The sequence below is a fragment of the Podarcis raffonei genome, chromosome 4, assembly GCF_027172205.1.
Source record: "Podarcis raffonei isolate rPodRaf1 chromosome 4, rPodRaf1.pri, whole genome shotgun sequence".
Lineage (NCBI taxonomy): Eukaryota > Metazoa > Chordata > Lepidosauria > Squamata > Lacertidae > Podarcis > Podarcis raffonei.
Genome location: NC_070605.1, coordinates 84,165,624 through 84,179,278, shown reverse-complemented (window position 1 = coordinate 84,179,278; position 13,655 = coordinate 84,165,624). Strand labels below are relative to the sequence as shown.

At 44.0% G+C, this 13,655-nt stretch overlaps 1 protein-coding gene across 2 annotated transcripts in view; it reads right to left on the bottom strand.

Moving 5' to 3' along the window:
- FGF14 (fibroblast growth factor 14) overlaps positions 1–13,655 on the bottom strand; it is a 305,502-nt gene that overhangs the window by 119,121 nt on the left and 172,726 nt on the right. The window contains exon 2 of one of the 2 annotated variants that reach the window (XM_053384457.1): positions 9,601–9,640. The exons of the other annotated variant lie outside the window; for it this stretch is intronic. The gene's annotated coding sequence lies outside the window, so the exon portion shown is untranslated. The remainder of the gene's footprint in view (positions 1–9,600; positions 9,641–13,655) is intronic. 2 annotated transcript variants of the gene reach the window in all.

Sequence of the window (13,655 nt, the reverse complement as noted above, 5' to 3'; positions counted from 1 at the left end):
TTGCTGCTGGTATTTTGGGTTCAGATGCTCGCATGATGCCATGACTTGCAGCTCAGGTCTGATAAGCTTCCATTAGTGTTCTGGGGATGGCCTTTACCAATGAATAGAGCACACTCCTTACAGACTTTGTTTAGGGAAAGTTCAATCCCAGGTAAAGGTAAAGGGACCCCTGACCATTAGGTCCAGTTGTGACCGACTCTGGGGTTGCGGCGCTCATCTCGCTTTATTGGCCGAGGGAGCCAGCGTACAGCTTCCAGGTCATGTGGCCAGCACGACTAAGCCGCTTCTGGCGAACCAGAGGAGCTCACGGAAATGCCGTTTACCTTCCCGCCAGAGCGGTACCTATTTATCTACTTGCACTTTGACGTGCTTTCGAACTGCTAGGTTGGCAGGAGCAGGGACCGAGCAACGGGAGCTCACTCCATCGCGGGGATTCGAACCACCGACCTTCTGATCAATAAGTCCTAGGCTCTGTGGTTTAACCCACAGTGCCACCCGCGTCCGTTATATACAACCCCAGGTATCCCCTGTTAAAAGTCTGGGGAAAGACTTCTGTCTGAGACCTTGGAAAGCTACTGCCAATCAGGGTAGATCAACACAGGATGAGATGGAGCAGTGGCCTGACCCTTTACAAATCTGTTTCATATGTTCAGTATAAATTAAACAACATTAATAAAGAGGGCTAAATGAAAACACGTCTAATTTGCAACATCTAAACTATTGAGGCTAAACAATCTTTTCTGAAATGAAAACAAGAGAGTCATTCGGCACCTAATGAATTTATTGTGGCATGAACCTTGGTGAATTTAGGTCTTCTTCATCAGATACAACTGAAAGAACTCCAATTATTTTAAGATGATTCATTCTATAATGAAACATTCAAAATTATTTCAGGCAAGGTAATAACCCTGTGTATAGTCAAAGGCAATAAGCACTGATTGAACCAAGTTTCCTAAGCATGAAGCTCAAATAATTCATGATTTCCTAGGGTCTGAAAATTCCTATAATTTCATTAGACAATTCCTTATCAATTTATTGAGTGAACAGTTGACTGGACATCCTAATCCTATCAACAAATGAGAGTTTTTGATGGGAACAGTGCCTCTGTTTTGCGTGGGGGAGGGAGGGGGAGACTGCAGATGGAAAACAAAAGAAATGGTCTGTCAAGCAGAGTTAGAGTTAATCCAATTCTCTCCCCTCTAACTTGATTTTCATTTATTTTCTTCCAGAATTAATAAGGAAAGGCTATTTGGCTCAAAATGTGAACAGCTCACATCGTTTGTGTTGTCAGACTCTCCGCAAGGGTGACACGCATTGAGGGTTGACATCAAAATGTGCTATGCAAAGAGTACACTCAGAAGCTAACTATGGGATCTGGCAAAACAGCACAACAACATGTCAGTTGGAGCGTGCTTAGCTATTCCCCAACTGCAAGAATGATACCCGCAGAGACACAGCATCTCGGCCCACTAGGATCCAAACAAGAGAAAAAAATACATAGTAATTCATTTTAGTGTCTGCTGGAGAAAGGTACCGGGTAGTTCAACCTCCATGGGAAATTTGCCACGTAGTTTGTTCCCAACAATAACAACAATCTACACCTTTTCTGTAATGCATTCCTCAGTTTCATTAGGGCTGGTGGCAATGGGGGCAAATTTTCCAATCGTTTTTGTCAGCAATTAAGCATTGCCCTCCTTTCAACAATTTTCCCAGGACTGGTGTGACCTGCAAATTGCCCTCGTTCTATATCAGGTTTACTTGGCCCCAGTGATGCAAGCACGTAGCCAAATCCGACTGTATCTGCTGTCGCGGTGTCACTATACGCGATATATGATTCTATTCCAACAGGAGGACCATCAAATCCAACACAAACCTGCCTGTACATTAAGGTCATCCTCAGAGACCCTCCTTCATGTGTCCCAATAATTTCAAGTGAGGCAGGTGGTGAATCGAGAGCAAGTCTCCTCAGTTGCACTGCCAGTTTATTTATTTATTTCTCCAGGCTTTTAAGCCACAACGGGAACAGTTTTAATTGCCATTGTTTTAGCTGCTCCTTTTGTTATTTATTGTGATTCTGTAACTGGGTTGTCATTTCTGTTTTGCTTTTGTTTTTTAGTAAACCACCCTGGAAATGTTTACTTCAGATTCATATTTTGAGGACAAGCCTGGTAGCAATAAGTGGCAAGGAATTTCATGCAGGAAAGAGAGTGGACTGATGGAGCAGTGACAGAAGACTCGAGTCCTCCTCTGCACTCAACACTGAAAACAAGCAGAGTGTCAGAAATATCGGGTATCTGAAGAAGTGTGCATGTACACAAAAGCTCGTACCAGTAACAAACTTAGTTGGTCTCCAAGGTGCTACCGGAAGGAATTTTTTTTCCAACTATGGCAGACCAACACAGCTACCTACCTGTAACTAGAAACGGCGAGTGAATTTCCTGACTTCATTTGATTTAGAGGTAATCCCCACCCCACCACGGAATGAATATTCAATGTTTTAATACTCAAAACTCAGCTTAGGGAGGAAAACCTATCTACAATTGGCTCACATACAAATTGAATTGCTTCCTTCAGAAATTTTTACAAAACATGCTGGATAAAAACCAAAACTTCATATTAGAATGAAATATGATTCACTATGTATATATTCATGAAATATGCATATGTTGAAATGCTGTCATTGGAAATGCTTGTGTTTATTCAAATCATGTAGCTATTTCCTTCTGCTTCCACAAGAAAACATATTCTGCCTCTTGCTTTCCTCCCCACTCAGTAGATGGAAAGCAAGTATTTAATAGCTTTAGAGAGAGAAAGACGTAAAACCCTGAACATCATTTAAACAAATAAACAACATTTCACCATTTTAAAAATGACAGCTGATAGAACTGGTAATACAAAGGCAGACAGTCCTTTGAGACAGACTCTGTGAAAAGGTGTGGAGAGGTGTTGCAGCATAAATTGCTTCATCCCCACTACCAAAGAGTGTCACCCAAATCCTTTCTCACAGTAACTGCACTCTCACTATGACACATACCAGTCTAGATGCTGCGAGATGAATTGCAGCAAAGTAGGTCAGGTTCCAAAAATGAGGATTAAAATGTGGCTTAAGCCAGTGACCTGAAGTGCATAATGTTTCATTTTAGACAAGAAAAAAGAAAAACACAAACACATTATTAAAAAATAATAATAAAGGAGAAAAAAAATAGACCAAGCATTGCCCACGGTCATCAAGAATATTAAACATTGGTTGGAAAAGAAAAGCAGAAAGTTGGAGGTATAGGAGTGTGAATTGGTCTGCTTGAATCTCAAACATCATCATGTCCTTTTAAAGTCGTGTACTACTTTTCTACATTACTGCAGTCAAGGTGGTTAACAATCCATGGAGATGACGAAAAGAAATTGTGCTCCCTGGTGAACCAGGTTTGCACTGAAACAAATTCCCCCTCCACCTATTTTAGCAGATCCCCAACTTCAGGACTCCAAAGCACTAAATCACTTAACGCCCTTGTAATGTCAGGTGAGGGATGCGGGTGGCGCTGTGGGTTAAACCACAGAGCCTAGGACTTGCCGATCAGGTGGTCAGCGGTTCGAATCCCCGCAATGGAGTGAGCTCCCGTTGCTCGGTCCCTGCTCCTGCCAACCTAGCAGTTCAAAAGCACGTCAAAGTGCAAGTAGATAAATAGGTACCGCTCTGGTGGGAAGGTAAACGGCATTTCCGTGCGCTGCTCTGGTTCGCCAGAAGTGACTTAGTCATGCTGGCCACATGACCCGGAAGCTGTACACTGGCTCCCTCGGCCAATAAAGCGAGATGAGCGCCGCAACCCCAGAGTTGGCCATGACTGGACCTAATGGTCAGGAGTCCCTTTACCTTTAATGTCAGGTGATTGACTGGTGGGCAGACTTGCCCACAGGCCAGATTTGGCCTGTGAGGCAAATCCTAATACGGATCTAGAATATGGAGCAAAAAAGCTTCTTTTTCCTTGCTGTAAACAATTCAAAATATCACTCATCAAGAAAAACTAAATTCTGGAATCGATTTCACATGTAGTACTACAAGACAGGTGGGTGGAATTCTCCTACACTCCTGGGAGGATACGCTGTGACATTTTGTGCAGCTTATACTTGTCCTGTCTATCAATCTACTGTCCATATTTTGGCCTGAACTTGTAATAATGTTACTGTATGAGTTAGTAGGGACGCGGGTGGCGCTGTGGGTAAAACCTCAGCACCTAGGGCTTGCCGATCGCATGGTCAGCGGTTCGAATCCCCGCGGCGAGGTGAGCTCCCGTCTTTCGGTCCCAGCTCCTGCCCACCTAGCAGTTCGAAAGCACCCCTAAGTGCAAGTAGATAAATAGGTACCACTTTATAGCGGGAAGGTAAATGGCGTTTCCGTGTGCTGCGCTGGTGCTGGCTCGCCAGAGCAGCTTCGTCACGCTGGCCACGTGACCCGGAAGTGTCTCCGGACAGCGCTGGCCCCCGGCCTCTTAAGTGAGATGGGCGCACAACCCTAGAGTCGGACATGACTGGCCTGTACGGGCAGGGGTACCTTTCACCTTTTCATGATTTAGTAACCATATGTTACATCTACACTGCTACATGTTTCCCAATAGTTCTTCTGCTTTACTCTTGGGAAGTGTGGATACTTAGAGATGGTCCAGTTCTCTACACCATTTATGCATTCACAAATCCCAAAATAATCTCTGTTCACAATGGAGAAGCTGAGAGTATCCCTGACTCTTCAGATAACCCTCAAATATTGTTGTAAACAAGAAAGAAAGAAAAAACACCCCCGCAAACCTCACAGACAGCATGGGTTCTCAGTCCTCCAGAAAAACAATCCTTCAGTCATCTTCAACCTCATATAAATTAGCATTCTAGTTCCTTCCAGAGCCTGGAACCTTCCAATGTCTTTCACTTAGGTCAGAAACAAGCTTGTAGATAGTATGGCCTACCATTCAGACCACCCCTCATACACTACCAAGTGCTTGAGAATGCCCCCCCCTTTGCAGTTCCAGGCAAGCAGCATAGCAGGCTTGCTGAGGTCTCAATTAGCCCTACAGCACATGGCTGGTAGACTGCATTCTCATGGTGGGACACAAGTTGTGGTGTTGTGAACTTGGCCGAAAAAGTAGCACCTTCAAAATGGGGAACGGCAAGGCAGTATATTCAAAAAGATACATACACTGGAAAACTGATGATGCATCTGACGTGTGCTATCAATGCTATGTAATACACCAGTACTTTTTATTATATACAAGTTTAAAGATCAAAAATAAGGAAAAACCAAAATTGTTACAGAAGGTAGGATCGTGCTTAACCAAGATTTTAAATGAAGCAAAGCAAAAGTCAACTATTCCCCCTCTCCCTTCCCCTCTCCATCAAATTCCTGGAAGCTATGCAGGTTTGTTAAAATCCTTGAACCATCATAGATCAACCACCACAGACAGAGCTTTCAAATTACTGTAAACTCATGCTTTTTGACTGGGTTCACACAATCCCCTGTTCATGTTGAGTATTCAAGTGATGAGTACTCAAGTCTTATATATGGTTGTGTAAATTTACTAATTTAGTATACATGCAAGGACAGTCTAGAAGGGACGGGATGGGACGGGACCTTTATCCTCTGACCCAGCCCAGTTCATTAATGGCAGCAAGTGAGTGCAGCTCCTTCCTGTCTGTATGGTGGGCTGTCCCCATCTGTCAACATGGATTGTCCCAATGCTACAAGCTGAGATATGAAAGTCAGGAGCTAAATGGCACCTTAATCATCCTTTTCTTCCAGTCTGAAGTTTTAACCTGAAATCTTAGACGCAGTACTGCACCCAGAGCTCAGAAACTGCTCACACTAATGAAATTCCCTGTCGCAAAATGAACCTAGAACCGTGGGAATTTCAAACACTGGATTGTCCAGCAACACACATAGGAGAAAACTGTAGTTGGTTTCATAATTAAATGATGAAATCAGTGCTTATGTGTGTTGAATCCTACATTCCTAGAAGGTATTCAGGCACTCAGTCCCTCGTGTACAGACAGGACAGTGTAGAGGCATGTGTACCTTTGCTCCCAATCCAAGAACTAGGCTGGATTGGGGAAAATCTGGCCCAAGCAAAGGACAAAATTGCATTAAATTGTGAAGTTGTGCAACATTTTTGTACGTGAACAGCACCCATATAGGTCCCCAGTTATTTCTGCTTTTTAGGGGCATTTCTTTCATCTTGTTATAATGATAGCAAATAGGAACATCTAAAATCCACCCCTTTATTTTCTTGGATTCCTGTGCCCTCCCACATGCTGGTAATGCATGTTCAGGACCCCTATCTGCAGGAGCAGATACAGAGTTCATTCCATGCAGAACCGTCACACATTGCATGCATATTATCCATGGCTGCTTTTATTCCATATTGTATTCTTCATTCAAAAGCAAAGATAGCAATATAAGGCAGATTTGAATCCTGCATAAGCCTCCACTCTCTGCTTTTCTCCTGAAGTTGTATATTCTCAAAGCTGCTGCCTGACTGGAATTCATCTGCAACCAGGCATATGTGTGTTTTGCATCAGAAACAGAAGATAATGCATATTTGCACAACACATCCTTAGTAGAGCACAGTCAGGTTCTGCCGGTGGCAGTGGCGAGTAGCTGCCTTTCCCCGCTGAAAGACAGCTCTCCTAGCACCAGAATGTCCACTGCATTGCCATCTAGTTCATTCTTAGCAGTTAATTGTCAGAGGCCAACACAGCCAATATCACTACACCCCACAAACGCATACAAGGAAAAAGCAGAGCTTCTCTTTCGACATAGAGGGCAGAAGGCATGAATGATTTGCATTAAAAACATTGTGAGATTATAGATCCAGTTTTAATAAATGCAGCATGTATTTATAGGAAATTTGAACATAATACACATTGAGATGTTGAGCCTCCCATTACCATAGAAACACTGTTCATATCCTTGAATACGTATTCAGTGTGTGCAAGGTTGAAACCACCATCTGCCACTGGAACTTTGGTTGCTTGAGCAGAAATTCTGCTGAGAAATAAAAATAACTGCAATAGCCTTATTTTCGAAAAGGGGTAAACATCTGCAGCTCCGCTTAGAGTCAGTAGGCACTAAACATGGTCAGCTCCCGTGGAAACAACAGATTTTAAAGGTCAGCCTTTTAAGCACTGATAAACCCTTTGGGTTAAATCATTCCTGTGCACTGATTATCAAAAGTATAAAATTGTTGATAGTTTCAGAAAGCGCTTGGCTTCAGTTGCTTTTCATTAAGAGACTCATACATGTGACATTTTAAAACAGAATTTTCATTTCTGTTCAACTTCCAAGGGTTTTTAAAAATCAGTCCAAAAGAACCTTAAAGCAGATAATAAAATTGTTGCTGTTGTTTTTAATTTGCAGAAATGACCACCAGCAAGGACTGCTGGTCTATGGTTTCACTCTTAGCAAATGTCAAAATTAGTGGGATTCACCTTGATATAATTCTGCTAAGATTATTATTTTTAAAAAGCAATGTGTTGTTTTATTTGCCTCGACTCCTTAGCAAGCATAGGTATATGCATTTTTCAAGACTATACTTCTCTACATAGTAAAATGATCGGTGTGTGTGTGTGTGTATTGTAATGAAATAAATGGAGAACAAAAGTAATTAACTCATTCCTTAATTCTACTGGAAAGAAATATGGCTGTAAAAGTATTACGCCTTAATTAGCCAACTATAATCAAATGCATTACTTATCCTGCAGAATGATTATGTTATTAAAATAAATTTGGGGCAAAGGTTGCCAGGCCTAATGGCAGGAATACTTCAGAATACTCAAGGAAGGCCTCCAAGGGAGCCAGAAAAATGTTCTGTGGAATGATGATTGCAACTAATGAAGTGGCAAATGTTTTAGTACGGGGAAAAATGAACTCACTTAAATTAATAGAAAAGTAAGCCTTCACACAGTACCTTTAATACATCATTTTTGGTATGTGGAGCTTTCAGTGCAGTATGTCAAGGGGGGGGGGGGCGGGGAACCAAAAATTCACCACAGCAGAGAAAACACCAGATATAAAATACATTAACACTACTAGCAAGACCTTGATGGATTTGCTGTGTCCCAAAGAGTTAGAAAGGGACAGGGGTGGTGCTGTGGGTTAAACCACAGAGCCTAGGACTTGCTGATCAGAAGGTCGGCGGTTCAAATTCCTGCGACGGGGTGAGCTCCCGTTGATCGGTCTCAGCTCCTGCCAGCCTAGCAGTTCAAAAGCACGTCAAAGTGCAAGTAGATAAATAGGTACCGCTCCGGTGGGAAGGTAAACAGCATTTCCGTGCGCTGCTCTGGTTCGCCAGAAGCAACTTAGTCATGCTGGCCACATGACCCCAGAGTCGGTCACGACTGGACCTAATGGTCAGGGGTCCCTCTACCTTTAAACAGTTAGAAATAGAAACAATGCCCTTTTATACCCAACAGCCAGATATTAGAAAAACCTGCTACTATTTTATTTATGACATTTATATACTACCTTTATCTTCCAAGGAGCTCAAGGTAGGGTACATGGTTCTCCTCCTCCCCATCTCATCCTCACAACATCCTTGTGAGGTAGGTTAGGCTAAGGGATGGTGATTGGCCCAAGGTCACCCAGTGAGCTTATTGGCTGAGTGCATATTCAAACCCCAGTTTCCCTGGTCACAGTTCAACACTATCCACTATTTATTTTATATTTGTTTTCATAAAGCAGAGCCTCAACAAAGCATGTGATTATGATAGCGGTACTCTTAGATTTCAGAAACCGAGATTTGAACTTAAGACTCTGGGTCCCTGCCTGACATTTTCATGTTGTTGTTTTTTCATGAATTGGGCTGCCTGTTCAGAACCACAAGTCAAAAGCAAGTAGCAGCGTGCAGCTGGCTGGCTGGCATTTCCCACAAATGCTTCAATGCTTTACAGTTACCAGACAATAGGTGGTATTAACAAAGGAAAACAGAAGTCACGTGCCCCCCCACCCCCGGCAATAAAAGAGTGAGGTTTTTGCAAATATTCTGTAAATTTATTTAAGGAAATTACAACGTAATACTGCCACCGAAACCAGAGACCCTATCGCTAGGGTTATGTGCACAAATTGGGGGGAGCGAATGCTACTCAGTACTTTATGAATAACTTGCTACTTACAGTACAAATTTCAGTGAAAATGTTTCGGAAAAGAGTCACAGTGGATTATTGGTTAAGAACCTATTAAGATTATGCATTTTAAAAGTCTATGGGAAATGTTTCTGTATTTATTTATAATATTTACTATTGGATCGCTGGAGGTCACACACACTCACACAGATATATATATATATATGTACACACACATATCTGGAACAACATAAAATCCACATGGAGCAGTGTCAAATGTTGTACAGAAAAATGAAAGTGTATATAGATTTTTCCTTCCCGTTTTGTTTTGGAATTTAGCCCCATTTCAGATGTCATTTGTGATAACATTTCTGTGTATTTAGTTTTGTGGAAGTAAAATCATGAATAATGACCGTATTCAACACACTGTTATGAGGCTAAAGAAAAAAAATAAGAGGGATGAAAGAAGAAAAAAAATCAATAAAATAAAGAATTACATACCACTATTTGTGTTTGCTGTAGTCCTTCTCCTTCTTCCATCCTACAAAACAAGATTCCATATAGCAAGCGTTATAGCTCTACTTACTAGGAAGTGAGCGGCAAAAAAGACTAGCTTATAGGAGGAACAAATATATTTGTAGCAATGCTTCATCCTTCCTTTCCACTCTTGATCACTGAAAAACAAAGCACCTATTTCTGGTTGCAACCATTGCCAGTATATAATTCTAATTATATGTATAAATAATTCTAATTATATGTTGAAAAGTCATGATTAAGAGGAAAAGAGCCAAGTAAGGAGAGGAAAGAGAAAGAACTACAGCAAATAATTATGACTTTTAGTATTGCATTGGAAGCTAGGAAGTTGCCTTATACCAAGTCAGATCATTGGTCTATGTACCTCAGTATGGCCTACACTGACTTTCAGGTGTCCTCCAGGCCCAGGCCAACCTAGAGGTACCACGGATTGAAACTGGGATCTGTCCTACATGCAAGATGCCCTACCACAGAGGCACCAGCTTCTGGAACCCAAGAACTTTCGCCCCCCTGAATATTTTTTGGAGTGATGGCCAGCTGCCCAATGTCCAAAAAGCAAAGCAGAGGGGAAGGAAGGCTGCAGCAGCCTTCTGCCAATGATGGTGCCAGGAGGTAGTGAAAGGGCCACTGCTGGCGACACGTGACCGCCGTGTATGGCTCAGCCCTGGATGCACATGATGCCAGGACAGCAATGTCATGTGCATGCCATTCCCCCCCCCCAATTGTCCTCACAAATTGGCACCTCTGCACTGACCGAAGGCCCTTGTGTCCATTTCTCACATACCACATGGTCCATGGTGGGACAAACAGAAACAAGAAGACTGGCTGTCTTAAAGAAATGTCAATATAAAGCCATGACGGTGATATACCTGGCCAGGGAATCTCAGGCTTGGGGGTCACTTATGGCCCTCCAGGCCTTTCTCTCTGACCATTTTGTCTCTCCACAGGCTACACTCCCTCCCTTGTCCCACAGCCTCTCTCCTCAGGCCACAACCCTCAGCAGCCTGGCTTCACAACTTATCTGAGTGTTTTGGCCTGGCTGGAATTTGTCCTGAACTCTGATAATGCCTTTTGCATGTCTCTGTGGTGGAAAGGGAGGGATAGGTGAGCGAATGAGCATAGAAACCAGCCTACTGTACCAGGGAAGATTTTATTTTCTGCAAGCAGAGAGGCAGGAAAGAAAGCTTCAATGGGAGCTGTTTCATTTCTTTTTTGCTTTGCACAGTGTAGGTTTAGAGACACAGCTATGTAGCCAATATTAGCATGTAGAAAGGGCACTGAGGGGCTGTTGGCTTTTGTGGAGTCCGTCTCTGAGGTCAGAGAATGAGGTCCACCACTAAAGACAAAAAGCTCCATCACCAACACTCTCCCACTGTTGAAAACGAATGGGAGGGAGAAAGTTTTAAGTCTACTGGAGAGGAAAGGGGCAACTGCCACTCTGTGTAGGACAGGGGTGCCGACTTGCCCCCCACATTGAGGGGGTGTGGTTATGTAATGCTGCCCAGTGGGGGCAGGACATGCAGAGGATGATCTCCACGCTTGCTTGTCCCAGCCCCAGCCCCCGTATGGCTCCTGGGCTGCCGGGTAGAGGCCAGGGCGCATGGAGGGCCCCCGGCGGTGGGGGAATGGCCCCCTCAGTATTGGGGGAGCTGAAGCCCCCTCTATCCAGCACCACCGGTGTAGGATGTGAGTCTAGTAGGAAGTAGTAGTTCCTCTGCCACAGGCTCTTCCTCCCCCCCCCCCAGGACTGTTCTGACAATGACCTTATTAAGAGCTTAAAATGTTGTCTTCTTGAGTTTAATGTCTACCTCATAGATGAAGTCTTTAGAAACCATTGTGAAGTTAAGTGCTGACAGTATTGCCTGTGGGATCAAATGAAATCACTCTTACTTTTGGGGTGGTAGCTTCCCTCATGCACCAGCCTGGTAGACAGATAAGTGGGAAGGCAAAGGCGCAAATTCGAAGCGACAGAATTGGCAGTAGAGCAAAGAACCCTGACAGTGAGAAGAAATTGGTTCTTAGGAGCAATACCTTTTGTCTCCTCCTTTGCAATTAGGGTTAAAAGGCTTGCTGAGTGGAATGCTGCTTTGTGGCAAAGGAAAAGATACAGGGTTTACAGCACAATCCTGTAAAGGTTTACTCAAAAGTGGGACTGAGCACAGTGGGGTTTCTTCCCTAGTAGGTGTGCTTAGGACAGCAATCTTAGTAGAGTGAAGGGGAAGCAGTGCTCCCTGTCCTCCTCATATGCTGCTGGGCTCTGCCTATTGACCAAGCTATGGTTTTCCCAGTAGTGATGTATGGAAGTGAGAGCTGGACCATAAAGAAGGCTGATTGCTGAAGAATTGATGCTTTTGAATTATGGTGATGGAGGAGACTCTTGAGAGTCCCATGGACTGCAAGAAGATCAAACCTCTCCATTCTTAAGGAAATCAGCCCCGAGTGCTCACTGGAAGGACAGATCGTGAAGCTGAGGCTCCAAGACTCATGAGAAGAGAAGACCCCCTGGAAAAGACCCTGATGTTGGGAAAGATGGAGGGCACAAGGAGAAGGGGACGACAGAGGATGAGATGGTTGGACAGTGTTCTCGAAGCTACCAGCATGAGTTTGACCAAACTGCGGGAGGCAGTGGAAGACAGGAGTGCCTGGCGTGCTCTGGTCCATGGGGTCACGAAGAGTCAGACATGACAAAAGGACTAAACAACAGTTAAAACAAAAAAAAATTTTCCTTCCAGTAGCACCTTAAAGACCAACTAAGTTAGTTCTTGGTATGAGCTTTCGTGTGCATGCACACTTCTTCAGATACCATATCTGATACCGTATCTGAAAAAAATTTTTTCCCTTCCAGTAGCACCTTAAAGACCAACTAAGTTAGTTCTTGGTATGAGCTTTCGTGTGCATGCACACTTCTTCAGATACCATATCTGATACCGTATCTGAAGAAGTGTGCATGCACACGAAAGCTCATACCAAGAACTAACTTAGTTGGTCTTTAAGGTGCTACTGGAAGGAAAAAAATTTTTTGTTTTGACTATGGCAGACCAACACGGCTACCTTTCTGTAACTTAAACAACAGTTGAGTGTGATGGAAGTTGCAAGTTTAGCCATGTCCGGAGGACCACAAGTTCCTTACTCCTGGCCTGGCACTAATGAAATCAGGAACTACAACTCCCATCACCCCAAGCTAGCAAGGCCAGATCTCAGGGATCATGGGAGTTGTAGTCCAACAACATCTGGGGATCCACAGGTTTAAAACCACTGAGTTACAGGGTCAAGGAAGCAGAATTTGGCCCAAACCACAGGTGGGGAGAAATGAGTGTCATAGTTCTGAAACCACCTAAAATATTGCATATGGAGCACTTCAGGCCGGCTGGAAACCAGAGAGATGCAAATCCTCTTGCTCTCACAATGAGAGCTTCCTCCTCTCTCAGAAATGATGAGCCTGCACTGGGACTTCCTGAGCTGCTCATTTCTGGCCTCTCCCTCCCTCCTTTCTTTTCACCCCTTCCCAGCACCAACCATTACTGAGCATGCAAACCTTGGCCTCCTCTTCGCTTCCCAGAACTTCTCAGCACTACTTCTGAGCTGCTGCTGTCCTCCACCTGTTCATCCCTTAAAGGTAAAGGGACCCCTGACCATTAGGTCCAGTCACGGACGACTCTGGGGTTGTGTGCTCATCTCGCTCTATAGGCCGAGGGAGCTGGTGTTTGTGCGCAGACAGCTTCCGGGTCATGTGGCCAGCATGACTAAGCCGCTTCTGGCGAACCAGAGCAGCGCACGGAAACGCCATTTACCTTCCCACTGGAGTGGTACCTATTTACTTGCACTTTGACGTGCTTTTGAACTGCTAGGTGGGCAGGAGCTGGGACCGAGCAACGGGAGCTCACCTCATTGCAGGGATTCGAACCGCCAACCTTCTGATCGGCAAGCCCTAGGCTCTGTGGTTTAACCCACAGCACCACCTGCGTCCCTTGTTCATCCCTTCCCAGTCCCCATTTCAGATGCCGTTCACACCTGGGCTTATG